Genomic DNA, 15,995 nt, shown 5'->3' with positions numbered 1-15,995 from the left:
TGATGGGTGCAAATGTGGAGAGGTGAGTATCTGAGGTAAGTGGAAAATGTTAGAAAAAGTGGACTTACCTTTTGTTTCTTCCTGCAGGCTTCAGTCAGTCGGTATGCGGAGAGTCTCGCACCTCTGCCGTAGAGATGACAGATGGCCGTTGCATTCTCCAATGCAACAACCATCTAATTTATGCAAAAGAAAGAGGTTTGATGAGGTCTTGGATTCAAGAACTCATCAAACTACAGAGAATGTCAGTGTTTGACAACTTCACAGAGCTGTTAAACGATGACAATTCATCTGTCAAAAGTTTTTGACAGATGAAACGTCATATGTTGACGTTCTGTGCAACTGGCTTTCCCTTAATTGGCCTGATAAGCCCGGTGGGCAGACTTAACCAGGTCAATCAGGGGGAAATAGTGTGGGTTGGCCAGAAGTTGATGGAGGCGGGACTGAAACCCGACAAGTGGAAGTCCTGCCTCCAAAAGCTCCCCATGGGCAAAATTACCCCCTTGGTGTCGGAAAATTGCTGGTCATCACTTCTTGTCTCAGCTGAATGACAGAGCTGGGAGTTAACTATGGTAAATATGGGCCAGCACTCTGTAAATTGGAACACCAGTGTTCTGCACTGCTTTCCTTCGGTTTTTTAAAATTAATTCTTTCACTGCCTTTTACTCTCACTCTTTGTATTTACTCATTATTTATTGGTTCTGGCACACAACTGTCACATGATGCAGATGATGGTCCAATATAGTTTCTGTCACTTACATACATAAAACAGATTAAGGAACATGAAACAGTTGGGGGTAAGGGGAGGGGGGGACAGCGGTCTCAGATTGCAGTAAATAAATTCTGCATGTGATGAGATTATTGAGAAAGACAAAGACCGTCTGTCAGACTAAATACACAGCATAAAGAAAAATCAAATAGGGAATTGAACTTATGATTCATGACAAAAGGAACCTATTGAGTGAGTATTAAGCAGAATGCATAAATCCCCTGTGACTGGGGTTGATAAGAAAGATAGGTTAAACTATCAGAACAGAAGAAAGAGAGAGAGCCAATTAAGGCAAGCACTCCAAATAATTCTTTTGTAATTTCAGCTCCAGACCTATTTTATATTTCTATATACTGATAATAACATTTATATATTCACATATAAAAACAGGTGCTGGAAATGAACAATAGGGCAGCCAGCATCTGAAAGAGAAAGACAGAAGAAAGTTTTGGTGGAACACTTTGTCCAAACCACTAATTATGGTAATGAGCTGGTCTGAACTGATTAAATATTTGATGTAATTTCACAACTTTATAATTAAGAGTACACCTTGAATTGTAGTACTTTATTTTCGTCCCTTTTCTGCCAATTTTCTTTCCTCCTCCTCCTCCTCTCCTGCAGACATTGATTTCTTCCACGTCCCACCCTCCGTAAACTTGAGGTCATCCAAAACTCTGCTGCCCGTGTCCTAACTCGCACCAAGTCCCGTTCACCCATCGCCCCTGTGCTCGCTGGCCTACATTGGCTCCCGGTTAAGCAACGCCTCGATTTTAAAATTCACTTCCTCATTTTCAAATCCCTCCATGGTCACGCCCCTCCCTATCTCTGTAATCTCCTCCAGCCCCACAACCATGTGAGATATCTGCGCTCCTCTAAGTCTGACCTCTTCAGCATCCCTGATTATAATCGCCCCACCATTGGCGGCCGTGCCTTCAGCTGCCGAGGCCCTAAAACTCTGGAATTCCCTCCCTAAACCTCTCTGCTTCTCTACCTCTTTTTCCTCCTTTAAGATGCTCCTCAAAACCTACCTCTTTGACCAAGCTTTTGGTCATCTGCCCTAATATCTCGTTATGTGGCTCGGTGTCAAATTTTGTTTGATAATGCTCCTGTGAAGCGCCTCGGGACATTTGCCGCTATATAAATGCAAGTTGTTGTTGTAAGGCATGGCTCAGTAGATGCTGGACCTCCTCTGGTACTGGCAGCTTGTTCAGCCATGAAGATTCCACAACAACAACAATAACAACTTGTATTTATATTGCACCTTTAATGTAGTAAAATGTCCCAAGGCGCTTCACAGGAGTATTAAAAGACAAAAAATTTGACACCGAGCCACATAAGGAGAAATTAGGGCAGATGACCAAAAGCCTGGTCAAAGAGCTAGGTTTTAAGGAGTGTCTTAAAGGAGGAAAGAGAGGTAGTGAGGCGAAGAGGTTTAGGCAGGGAATTCCAGAGCTTAGGGCCTAGGCAACAGAAGGCACGTCCACTGATGGTTGAGCGATTATAATCAGGGATGCTCAAGGGGCCAGAATTAGAGGAGCGCAGATATCTCAGGGGATTGTGGGGCTGAAGGAGGTTACAGAGATAGGGAGGGGCGAGGCCATGGAGGGATTTGAAAACAAGGATGAGAATTTTGAAATCGAGGCATTGCTTAATGGGGAGCCAATGTAGGTCAGCGAGCACAGGGGTGATGGGCGAACGGGACTTGGTGCGAGTTAGGACACGAGCAGCTGAGTTATGGATGACCTCAAGTTTACGTAGGATAGAATGTGGGAGGCCAGCCAGGAGTGCATTGGAATAGTCAAGTCCAGAGGTAACAAAGGCATGGATGAGGGTTTCAGCAGCAGTTGAGCTGAGGCAGGGGCGGAGACGGGTGATGTTACGGAGGTGGAAATAGTCAGTCTTAGTTATTCTACCACAGATGATCCCAATTCTGTTCTCATACATTTGAAACATTAGAAACTTAAAAATTGCAACCCCCACTTAAAATATGAAGGACAAATCTCCAAACTTGGAAAATTAAAAATTTAAATATCAAGGGCAGTAGGGCTTATAGATTATAAGCTCAGGGTGTTCTGCTTCTGCATTCGGCAATCCACAGCTTTCTATCCATTCGTTGTTGTGGGCTGCGGAGTGTAGGAGCAGAAAACCCAGTCGAGGAGTCCATGTTGTTTCTGATCTGAGAGTTCTTGGTGCTGATACTGGGTGGCCAGAGTGAAAATGTGTTTGATTCCCTAGCAACTGATAACCCCTCACTTTGATCAAGTCGAAGATCAAGGGGCGGATTGTAGGGTTTTTTTTCCTGCTCTCTTGCCCGTTCTGGCCCCCTGCCAGGCTTCGTGCAAGAATTACCCTTGAGTGGTTCGACCCACTCCCCCTACGGTTCTAGACCTTGGACTTAGATGCAGAGAACAGTAGTGCAGAGAAGAGGACTCAATAGACCAGGCTGAATAGCACGAAATGGATGCTTTTATTTTTGAACAGTTTGAAGCATTACAAAATACATGTCATAGGCACAGATTAAAGTAACTACAATCATGCACAAATTTATGAACTTGACTCTATGGAAATGGGGAACACACGGCACATCGAAAAAGGGGAAACACATTACGATTTCCCTTAACTCCCTCCCCTATACCTAAACTAAGTTTCGACCTGGGGAACTTGGGATCATGCTCACCACTCTCGAAATCGCGAAAAGGGGTTCGCAGCCTTTTTGGCACCGCTTCCCGTCGTCACGTGGATTGGAAGCTTCTGGCGCAGTCGATATTCTCTCCTCCCTCGAGGTGGTGGGGTAGACCCAGCCTTGATGAGCGCTCGTCAAGGTTGAGATCCACTAGGCCTGTCGTGGATTTTTGTTCGTGGAGTAGACCGAGATGCAGGTTATGCACATGGGAGAATCTTGTGGCATCGATCGCCGGTTCTCCAGAGGGTTTCTTCTCCGTCGGCCTGGGTCATCGATGATCTCCCGACCCCAGTACCCAGGCCACCCTCGTCATCTTCTCGTCGAGGCCGAGCCTTGTTTGGCTGAACACCGGCCACGTTGTCCTTTTTCCGAAACCGTCCGTCTTTAAAAAGACGAAAACGTTTTCATCGATCTGCCGAAGTGGAAGAGGCGCCGATCCGGGCACCGTCCGCCCTTCGTTCGTTCCTCGTAGAAGAAAGTTCTTGAAGAAATGGAAGCCTGAAGTCGCCCAACAAGAAGCCGTAGCAGTGAAGAAGTAACTTAGATGGACTTTCAATCCATAGTTATACTCTTTTGGGACAGTCTTATCTCCCGCCAAATCATAGTCCTGTCTTTGTATTAATTTTGGCGGGCAGAAATCTCTGCAGGGGCGCTTTGTCTTGTAACGGAGCCGGTGATAACTTAAACTGGCCTTCCTGGCCGATAATGTCTTTTAATGTCTTTTGCATTGTCACCGCGGCTCGGTTCGCATATTGATCGGTCCGGAGATTTTCCTTGATGGCTGCTAAACGCTTTTTCCTTTGTACAATAAATGGGTATGAGTGATTTTGCATTGTCCGCCCATATCTTGATGGGCCCCATCCTGTACTTGTAATCCATTGAATATGTATGCTGTTCCTCTGAGTTTCGGTTCCCAGATACTGGCTTTCGCGGGCTCACTGTCTTCAATCCACAAGCCTGTCTGGCTTGCAGTAACAGAAATAAAATGGTTCATAAACTGATCATGGGGCCTGGCGGCCATTTTGTATGCCCTTTTATCAAAGGTTTTTCTGTGCAAGCTTACTTTGGTCAATAAACAGTCTTATTTTTTCCAGTTTTCTTGCGTGATTTTTGCTGAAAATTGCGAATCTTACAGGCCCCCCTGTGATACTGATAGCTTGCTTAAAGTATCAATAATCCTTGATGAGCAAATTTTCCCTGATTCCCCACATCCAAACATTCCTGGCACTTAACTATCTATGCCCCTCACGACACATGCAGTTCCCATTTCCGGAGAAAATGAAAATTACCTTATGCACATTTGGAATCATAGACAGCAAATCTTAAACTATAACACCTTCACCTGTCAGATGGGCAGGGGTTGATACCCTTTTGCGCCATCTGCATACACCTTTTATTAATCAAAACTTAATAACGACTAATAACATAACAATACTTAATTCCTTATAACCCAAACCAAACGCAAAAGAAAACACGGATGTTCAAAAGAGAAACAAAAACCAAAAAATCTTAAAATGGATGGACTCTTAATCTTCTACTAGCAGCTTAAAGTGGGGTGTCTTCTTCCCCCATTCGCACATAGCGTTCTTTCCATTCGCCCGCGTTCTCGTGCCTCTGGAGGCGTTTGCCTCTCTTACAATGCACGAAGAGCAAAAATATCACAATTAAAACCTGACATACTACTAGGATATGGGATGCTATTCTAATCCAGGCTGGGATTTCTATGTTGGTGAACAAGTCCCACCATGGTGGGATGGTTATGTCCAATATGTCTTTTCCTATCTCTAAAGTCTTCTGCTCCAGTGTGTAGAAATGTTTCTGTGAAATTATAACGGCTTTTAAAATCTTGGTGAGGTGTTCGGGAAGAGGGGGAATGACATAACCAAAATGCGCGACAAATCGTTGTAAGTCTGTGAAATTCTCTTTGATAGTGATGTGTACGGTGGAGGGCGCAGGAATGGGAACAATTCGTTGTTGTGCCACTTGAACCTCGGCCCTGGGTTTGAAACAGAAACTGCTATCACCGATCGAACACCACTCGTGTTGTCCGTATCGGTACTGAGGCGCTGCAGTGGTGACGCAGTATGTCCCACCCCCGATATATGCTACCTGTGGGGGCACATGGTCCTCTGCCATTGCCTCCATGGTGCAATTCACCGGCTTCGCGCTAGCAGTTCTGAACCCGCACTGTGGTTTCAAAAAGGCATTCAAGTGCTGGGGACACAGGATGATGTGTGCTCCCCGGCTCCGACATCCCGAGAGGTCGGTGCCTGTCATCGTACGCTCCCATCTGATGACGTAAGGCGGGACCACTGCGTAACGAATGTGTGCGCCCCCCTGAATGACTCCAATGTTCTCTACTCTGTATACCGGGGCGGGCTTTGCTGCGGGACCCAGCACCGGCATTCTTACTACTATTCCCATGATGGTGTGATTCGAATGTTCGCAGTCCACTGGGACTGGGTATGCTTCTGCGGCTAGTCTGAGCTGGCACGGGCTTAATGCATTCTCAAAAGGGTGGAGCGCTTGCAAGTGCTTGTTGCTGATCCAGGACGGGACCAAACCCTGTTTTAAATCCTCAAGATTACTGCGGCCCTCGCCCAATAACCACGCCCCGTACAGCACACAAGCCTCGTTTTGCGCAGCTTGATCGGACGCATTCCGATCCTCCTTAATGAGTGCATTTACCGTTCTCGCGTGTTTCTCCAGCTCAGCAATTATGTCCTTAAAGTGTCGTGTCATGGCCTGGTCCTCATGCAACTCAGAACCCACTACCTTGTTTTCGTCTGTCAATATGTTCCTTAACTGGGCTTTTAAACCGTTGATCTGTGTCTGCAGCTCCACGTTATCTAGAGCGTTGACAACAGATGTCCCGGTATTAAAAGCAGTGAATATGTCATTTACAGTACCCCTTCTTTGCCTCCCGACTCGATCCAAAACTTCTGGCGGTGTGGTGTATAATTTGTCTCTGTCGATGTCGGCAAAGTCAAATTCGTAAAATTGTCGAAACATACGGGTTAACAGGACCTGGTATAATTGTTCCGTTTCTTTGGGACACCACTCCGGCAATCTTACCTCAGTGAGATTTAAAATCACTGAGGCCACCGCGTAGTGTACCCCTTGGTACAGCACCTGACCGGTGGGTACCAATACTAAACCGTTCCCGGGTCCCTTGGTGGTGGTTGGGCACCCTCCTTTCTGGGCTAGTGCTACCGGAAGCGTGGGCAGGGGCTTGCGTGGGCGGGTGATGAGTTCAGTGGCGTTCACCGGAATAGGGGAGTATGGGGCTCCGCACGCTCGAGTGCTAACATCCCATCTCATCCCCTTCCCTTCATCCTGCCACTGCCTCTGGAAGAAGATGGACACGCCCTTGGGGTAGACGTGTCTCGAACCCCACATACAGACATATATTCCCTCATCTGGTTCCCACCATTTGTCCCAACACACACGTAATTGTCCGTGAGTTCCCGTAATAGTCCGATGGGTATTATTACCCAGTCGTTCCCACTCGACCGTAGAGTTTCTCATGTCCTTTCCCAGCTTTCGTAGCCACCACCATCGCCTTGGTGGTACGTTCCCATTGCACACCAGACAAATCCTCTTTCCCACGGTAACGCTGACTCTGGGCGCTAGGATCCTCACTCGAGGGCACGTTAATGAAGTCTCTTGGTAGGCAAAACCGAAATTGCTGGAATATTCCGTAGAATTCGTTCCCAGCCAACCTGGCCATCTCCCTTGGTGGAAGTAGGTGGCGGTTTCCTCTACCTCTCGCTCCCCCGTCCCATCCGTTGCGATGGGGGCCGTGTCCCCGGAGCATCCGAAAATGATGACGTCCTTGGTGCGGCCTCGATAGGCCCACCCGCACCCGATCGCCATGAACGCGATGAAAATCCTTTCCATCATATCCCAGGTTTCTGTAACCAACAAAATGATGTAGCTGGGCTCCCGATAGGTGCTGGCCTAAATTAATTGGACGCGCGGGTTCCTGGACCCCGCTCCCTAACAAACACACATACCGGGCAGACCTCAAAATTGTACTCTTAACACCATATACTTTACATTCCTTAAACTATCACCATAATTTCCTAACTTATCTTATGTACAGCGCCGCCCTCCGTGGGGCGGCTTTCCGAATCCCTGTGAGGTCTGTCGTGTGCCACACCCTGCGGTGGGGCTGCATTGATCTTTGGCTTTGATCCCCCGCAGCCTGTCGCTGCTGAACGGGGATCATGTCTTCCTGGGGCTGCTTTAAACCGTGGTTGGGAAGGATGGGGAGAATCTGGCCAAAATTTTCTGGGCTGGGGCGCTCGAGCCGACCTACGAGGGGCTGCTTTGGGTTGGGCTCCCGGGGCCGATGGACCGGGGGTTGGGACTGTTACCGTTACAGCCTGTGGTTCCTCCACAGCTGCCGGCTCCAGCTCCCCTCCCTCAGGCTCCGCCCCCCCGGGGTCGGGATCTGTGGCTTCTGACTCCACCTCACCTGTCCCTACAGGTAACGAGTCTCCGCCCCCACTCCCTACCTCCCCCAAGCTTGAGTCGAGGGCGGGACTGCCGTCCTCTGACTCTTCCTCCTCCGTGATTGGGTCTAAAGCGAGGTTGAGCTGTTCGGGCTCTCCCCTGCCTAAATCCCATTCAAAAGTTGAGACCTCCCACTCCAATGGGATGGCCTCTCCCTTCACGCAGGCTACTGCTCCAGCCTGTGTGGTCTGTGACTCTGTTACAGGCTGAGGTTCTTTGTTCTCAGACCTGGTCCCCTTTGGTGGCCCTTGTGCACCCGGTTTAAACAGTTTACACTGGTTGATGTGAAACCATTTGGTACGTCGGGGCGTCTTCACTGCATAAACCATGGGGCTGGCCTTGTCTACAATGCTGTATGGCCCCATGTACAGTGGTTCAAAACTCCCTACCCTGGCGTAGTTTCGGACCATGACCTGGTCTCCGACTACCCACTCTTGTTGTTTCCAAGGTTCCAACAACAGTTTATTTTCCTGGTGCTGTCTTCCCATGTTCCCAGCCGCCTGTCCATAAATCTGTCTCAGGCGCTCCAAGAGGGTTTGGGCGAATTTGTCCCGTTTCACCTCTCGGAGCTGGCCCTCAGTGAGCACCGGGGCTAGCACATGGGTGGGTGTTCGCATGATCCTTCCAGTCATTAACTCGTGCGGGGAATACCCCGTGCTTTTGGACTGGCTGGCTCGGATCCCCATGAGGACTAAAGGCAGGACCTCCGCCCATTTCTGGGGCGAGCCCATTGTCTCTTTCCTCAGCTTTTCCTTGAGGGTCCGATTCATACGCTCAACAATCCCGGATGACTGGGGATTGTATGCTACGTGCCACTTTCCCTCAATGCCCAAGAGCATGAGGGCGTTCTGCATTACTTGACCGGTGAACTGACTCCCTTGGTCGGACTCTACAAAACGGGGGAGTCCCCACCGTGAGAACACTTCCCAAATCAAGATCTTAGCAGTACCCAGTGCCGTAGCTGTTCTGCACGGGAAGGCTTCTACCCATTTGGTGAACACATCTACCAGGACAAGGCAGTACTTATAGCCTCCCTGGGCGGCGGGCAGGGGCCCTATGTAGTCGACCTGAATCGACTGCCATGGTCCCTCTACCCTCCTGACGTGCCCCATGGGCACCTTCCTTTTGTGGGGGTCTGGGTTGTTAGCAGCACACACAAGACAGCTTGCGCAGAACTCGCGGACATCGTCCCGAAGTCCCGGCCACCATCCCGCCTGCTCCACCCGTTGCCAGGTGACCTCAGGTCCGGGGTGTCCCGCTCCTGGACCCTCGTGGGCCAATTGCAGGAATTCCCTCCGGTGCTGCTGCGGCACAACCCACTGCTCCTCTCGGAACAGCATACCTTCTTTGACTGTGAGGGCTGCCGTACTGTACGGACCTTCTACCTGTTTGCCCTCTGTGATGGCTTTTAGGACTGCTTTTAGGGCGGGATCCAGGGTTTGGACGGTCTTTAGGTCTGGGGGCGGTGTCACCCCTGTGTTCCCGGGAATTCCCTCCCTGCCTTGGATCGCCGCCATGGGTCCGGGTTCGTATGGGTCCCAGAGAATGCCGTTGCGGGCACCCTCCCTGGCTAGCGCATCCGCCTGCTGGTTGCCCTGACTGCGGGGTTCTGTAGTGGAGTGAGCCTTCACCTTATGGATGAACACCTCTCCTTTCTCCCCCACAGCTGCTAGGATCTTCTCCAGCAAGGGCTTAACTGTTAAAGGCTGCCCGTCCGCGGAGGTGTACCCGCGTCGGGACCAGATGGCGAGGTACTCTGTACACGAATTGCACGTGAACATGCTGTCTGAGCAAATCGTGTATGGGGTTGGGAAAATCTCGGGGTGGGTAACCACGTACGCCACTGCGGACAGTTCAGCCTGCTGTGCGCTCATAGTGCTGGGGAGTTTAATTGCCAGGGCAATGTTTGCCGCAGGGTCATAAACTCCACACCCTGTGAGTCGCTTGCCGTCAGCTACAGTGCTAGAACCATCTACGTAGATCTCGCGGCCTGTGGGATGTATCCCGGCCCGTAAACCTATGTTAACTTCCCATACCCCTTCTACGGAACATTGATGGGCTGTCCCGGGATATGCCATATCGGCTGCGAGCCTTGGCGCGCAGAGGCCTTTAACTTTGAGATCCATCTGGGAAAGGAGGAGGGTCCAACGCGCAATCCGAGCGCTGCTTACGGTCCCATCCTTAATCCTCCCATCCAGAAGCATCTTCGTGGGGGTGTGATGGGTGAGGAGCGTAATGGGAGAGGTCCCTGTGAAGATCACTGATCTGTTCACAGCCCAATGCGTGGCCAGGAGATGCCGTTCGCAATTGGAGAAACTCCTCTCCCCATCCGTGAGCACCCTGGAGGAATAAACTACCGGTCTTAGCTTGCCGTGCCGCTCTTGGAGCAGCACTGCGCTCAGGCTGTCCCCACTAGCGGCTACCTCCAGAAAGAACTCCTCTCCCCCATCTATGGCCCCTAGGGCTGGCGCGGTCTGCAGATCTCTTTTCAACTTCTCGAATGCTGCCTGGCACCCCTTGTCCCAAGACCACTCGACTCCCTTGTGTAAGAGTCGAAGTAGCGGGGCCGCTGTGGCAGCATAGTCCTCGATGAAATCTCTGCAGTACCCGGTCAATCCCAGAAAGGACCTTACACCCGTTACTGTGTTGGGAATCGGCAGATCTTGTACAGATTACCGCCTGGCCTTATCTATGGCTCTTTCCCCAGCGCGGATGGCCAGACCCAGGAATTTAACTTCCTGCTGGCCGATCTGGGCTTTCTTTGGGTTTACTTTGAAACCCTTCCTTTCTAACAGTTCCAACAATTCGGCTAACAGTGGGCCGTGCTGCTCCCTTGTATCTGTGAACAGGAGTAAGTCGTCCACATACTGCACTATCTGGTTGGGCTGGCTGAACTCTTTCAAACTCCCCGCCATGCACTGATGGAAAATGCTGGGGCTGTTGTGAAAACCCTGTGGTAAGCAGTTCCAAGTGTACTGTTGCCCTTTGAAAGTAAAGGCAAACTTGTACTGGTCCTCCCGCCGCAGCGGAATGGACCAAAAACCGTTCGAGATGTCCAGCACCGTGAATGTGGTCGCCGATGCTGGAATACTCCCTATTAAGTCTGCAACTGCTGCTACCGTGGGCGCGCAGGCCGGGATATTACTATTGAGGACTCTGTCGTCTACCGTGGCTCTCCACGAATTGTCCGGTTTCTTTACCGGCCATAATGGGGAGTTTACGTGGGTGGCTATCGTCCTCAACACGCCCTGCTGTACCAATGAAGATATTGCTGTCTCCATGTCGGGTTCTGCCTCCTTGGGGAAATTATACTGCTTTTGGGGTCGGATCATGGGGCCCCCGTCTACGCTGACTTCGAACCCAGTGACTCTCCCGCAGTCGTGCTTGTGGGTGGCGAACGCGGTCAGATTTTCTGACACACACGCCTGCAAGTCCGTTGGGACGTTTGTTATCATGAGCTCGAGATCGTAACCTCCTGACGGCTTCATAGTGCACAGGGTCCCCTTTTCTTCCTTCCCCGGGATTACGACTACCTTACCTAAACCGCCCTCGGCTCCCCAGAGACAATGATTTCTCAGGTCCACGAGGATCCCGTGTTCCACCAAGAAATCAGCCCCGAGGATGCCTTTTCCACCCCCCTCCTTCCACTTCAATAGGATGCACGTCCATGTGGTGTGGAGTGCTCCCAACTGAATGGAGAGCGGGCGGGAGTACGCGCCAGCCTGTTCTCTGCCTGTGAAACCCGCTACTAAATATGGAGCCTGGGCGGACAGAGGTGAGGCAAAAGGTTTATCCGTGTGGATCACGGTACACGAAGCTCCCGCATCCAACAGATAACTACCCTTTTGTCTTTCCACCTCCATCTCCACCACAGGTCTTCTCCAAGCGTCATAGCGGAGCGGGCACAAGTAGACGGGCTGCGCGGGCGTCAGTCATTTAGGTGTTTTGGCTGGGGTCTCGGGGGCGATAGGGCTGTTAGCAACCGCTACCTTCCCCTGCCAGGTCATCAGAGTCCAAGACTGACTCGATCGCAGCGGGGTCCACAACCGCACCACTCCCTTTAGTCGGGGCAGAGGCTACAGTTGGGTTCTGGACTGGTGTTGGGGCAGCGACCTGCACTTGTGGTTGTGCTGGTGTTGGGTAAACTCTCGGGCCGTTGGCGACTCGGGCTTGGGCTTGATCTTGGGCTGCGGCGAACGCTCTCTCCCTCTTATCCTTCCAAGGATTCCTACAGTCCTTGCGCCAATGACCCTCCTTCCCACACCCATAACAACTGCTATTGGCTTGAGGAGGGCGATTTCCCTCCTGACGCCATTCCTTTTTAGCAGAGGCTGCGGGTCTCACCTCATGCACCTTTCCTTTCACAACAGGCGTTTTCTTGCCCTTGTTGTTTCTATAACTGATCGTGAGCTGATCTAGTGCTACTTCCTCCGTGGAGTGGGCGTTAGTGGGGTCAAACCATGCTTTGGCCTGTTCCTTCACTACTGGCAGGCAGCCTGCTACCAGGCACCGAAGCCAGTGAGCCCTTTGTTCGCCATCCAGCCCGGCCCGGGCCGGCCCGCCCGGGCAGCTGCGCCGATACACTGGCCACAACCTGTCAGCGAAAACCCGTGGGGGTTCTCCCTCTAGCTGCACTGTCTTTTCTAAACGGAGGAACGGAGTTCCGTCCCCCTCTCCCATGATCTCCAGAATCTCATCCCGTAGCAACTCATAGTCCCTGTGCCCTCTCTTGCTCTCGTCAGGGAGACACTGGAGGAGCGAACTGTCCAGGGAGAACAGCAGCATTTTAGACTGTTCAACCCCGTCGCAGTCATTGACTGCTGCGGTCTGCTCCACGTCCCTGAAATGCACGGAGGGATCTCCTGACTCGGAGAGTTTTGGGATGTGACTTATCATCTCTCTTAGCTGTCGTGTGCTATGAGGCATTATGATCTGACTCTCAAGGGGTCCGTCATCGCCATTTTCTTCATTTGGACCGAGCTTCCGGCGCCTCGTTGGACACAACGGCGCTGGCCCCGACTCTACTGTCTGGGGTTGCTCTACCTCAGGGCTCTCTTCCTCTACCGTCTCCGTCTCCTGTCCTGGAGTCCAAGACTCCTCATAGGCAGGAGGCGCAGAGGGTTCGGGGGTTGGTACCCCAACTGCCTCTTGTGGAATCGGTCTTTTGGATTCCTTGGCTAGCAACAGCTGACTCGCTGGTGGATTTATGAGACACACCAACCCGTTTGCCTTCGCTAGGGCCTTTCTCAGGTCCTCTAGCTCCCGGCGGCAAGCGCTGTGGTCGGTGTTCTCAGATCTATCCTCCATGGCCATCTTATATGCTGCCCTGGCTCCCAGGAGCTTTTCCTCTTGGGCATCTACTTGTTTGGCTAGACGGAAACACCTCTCTCTCATTCTACCTTCACTGGCCTTGGCCTCAACGACCTGACATTTTAAATATTCTACCCGGGTTTCGTGGCAGCGAATTACAGAGCGGCGTTCCTGATTCAGCGCGTCAAGCGATTCAATCAGTTTTTGACCTCCCGCAACCTTTTCCTCTACGTCTTTAAGCAAGCCGTTGATCTGGACTGTCTGTGCTGCAACTACCTGGTCCAAAAGCTGGACTTGCTTCTTGTAGCACATCAGCCAGACCGCCTTTTCTACAGATTTCTTATGCTCTCTACCCGCTGTCCACTTGATGGCTGCGTCTAGCGGGCGCCTATCCCTTAATAGATCAGATATCCATTGTTTTGTGAGGTTGACTTTTCCAAAAACATAATCTGCTATTCTTTCATCCATCACATTTCGTTTATTCAGATCTTGATCTAACACACTACTTTCCTGCTGCCAAGGTCCTGCCGCGGTCGCCATTTCTGTAGGGTTTTTTTTCCTGCTCTCTTGCCCGTTCTGGCCCCCTGCCAGGCTTCGTGCAAGAATTACCCTTGAGTGGTTCGACCCACTCCCCCTACGGTTCTAGACCTTGGACTTAGATGCAGAGAACAGTAGTGCAGAGAAGAGGACTCAATAGACCAGGCTGAATAGCACGAAATGGATGCTTTTATTTTTGAACAGTTTGAAGCATTACAAAATACATGTCATAGGCACAGATTAAAGTAACTACAATCATGCACAAATTTATGAACTTGACTCTATGGAAATGGGGAACACACGGCACATCGAAAAAGGGGAAACACATTACGATTTCCCTTATCTCCCTCCCCTATACCTAAACTAAGTTTCGACCTGGGGAACTTGGGATCATGCTCACCACTCTCGAAATCGCAAAAAGGGGTTCGCAGCCTTTTTGGCACCGCTTCCCGTCGTCACGTGGATTGGAAGCTTCTGGCGCAGTCGATATTCTCTCCTCCCTCGAGGCGGTGGGGTAGACCCAGCCTCGATGAGCGCTCATCAAGGTTGAGATCCACTAGGCCTGTCGTGGATTTTTGTTCGTGGAGTAGACCTAGATGCAGGTTATGCACATGGGAGAATCTTGTGGCATCGATCGCCGGTTCTCCAGAGGGTTTCTTCTCCGTCGGCCTGGGTCATCGATGATCTCCCGACCCCAGTACCCGGGCCACCCTCGTCGTCTTCTCGTCGTGGCCGAGCCTTGTTTGGCTGAACACCGGCCACATTGTCCTTTTTCCGAAACCGTCCGTCTTTAAAAAGACGAAAACGTTTTCATCGATCTGCCGAAGTGGAAGAGGCGCCGATCCGGGCACCGTCCGCCCTTCGTTCATTCCTCGTAGAAGAAAGTTCTTGAAGAAATGGAAGCCTGAAGTCGCCCAACAAGAAGCCGTAGCAGTGAAGAAGTAACTTAGATGGACTTTCAATCCATAGTTATACTCTTTTGGGACAGTCTTATCTCCCGCCAAATCATAGTCCTGTCTTTGTATTAATTTTGGCGGGCAGAAATCTCTGCAGGGGCGCTTTGTCTTGTAACGGAGCCGGTGATAACTTAAACTGGCCTTCCTGGCCGATAATGTCTTTTAATGTCTTTTGCATTGTCACCGCGGCTCGGTTCGCATATTGATCGGTCCGGAGATTTTCCTTGATGGCTGCTAAACGGTTTTTCCTTTGTACAATAAATGGGTATGAGTGATTTTGCATTGTCCGCCCATATCTTGATGGGCCCCATCCTGTACTTGTAATCCATTGAATATGTATGCTGTTCCTCTGAGTTTCGGTTCCCAGATACTGGCTTTCGCGGGCTCACTGTCTTCAATCCACAAGCCTGTCTGGCTTGCAGTAACAGAAATAAAATGGTTCATAAACTGACCACGGGGCCTGGTGGCCATTTTGTATGCCCTTTTATCAAAGGTTTTTCTGTGCAAGCTTACTTTGGTCAATAAACAGTCTTATTTTTTCCAGTTTTCTTGCGTGATTTTTGCTGAAAATTGCGAATCTTACAGGATTTTCACTCTCACACTCTTAAGAAAGAACTTCTATTTATATTGTGCCCTTCACAACCTCAAGATGTTCCAAAGCATTTTACAGCCAATGAAGTACTTTTGAAGTAATCACTGTTGTAGGAAATATTATTATCGTAATATGTAAAATACAAGATATTGAATATCTAGCTGACTGGGAATGTATAGACCGAAGTGATGGATTGTCAACCTGTATTTGCTGATTTTTTAATAAGTTTAAGACAACAGAAGTATATGCTTTTGAGTAATAATCGGTGTCTTTACTTACAATAGATTACTTAGAATAAATCCATTCAACAGAAATCATGTTTTACTTATTTTAATGCTTCATAAACACTCCGTGAGTTCAAAAGCCCTAATCAATCTTGGCACACTTGGCACTCGACCAGTTAATGATCCTTTTAATATGTGCCCACCTTCAGGTCCATAACTAATTCTTTAGGGTATCATTACCTAAGCCCCATATAATGACAAAGCTGTGAAGATTTGCATGTGGGCGTCAGTAGAAGATCTGCTGATTGCATTTTTATTGTATGTTTGAACGAGCAGTGGCATCTTGGGTGGACCAGAGCCATGATCCTGGGCCCTAAGTGGCTTTGCAAATAATGAATCCTATTTAATG

Source organism: Somniosus microcephalus, chromosome 26 (assembly GCF_052327205.1).
Source record: "Somniosus microcephalus isolate GS21.2 chromosome 26, FLI_Smic_1.0, whole genome shotgun sequence".
NCBI lineage: Eukaryota > Metazoa > Chordata > Chondrichthyes > Squaliformes > Somniosidae > Somniosus > Somniosus microcephalus.
Note: the sequence above shows the minus strand (reverse complement) of the source record.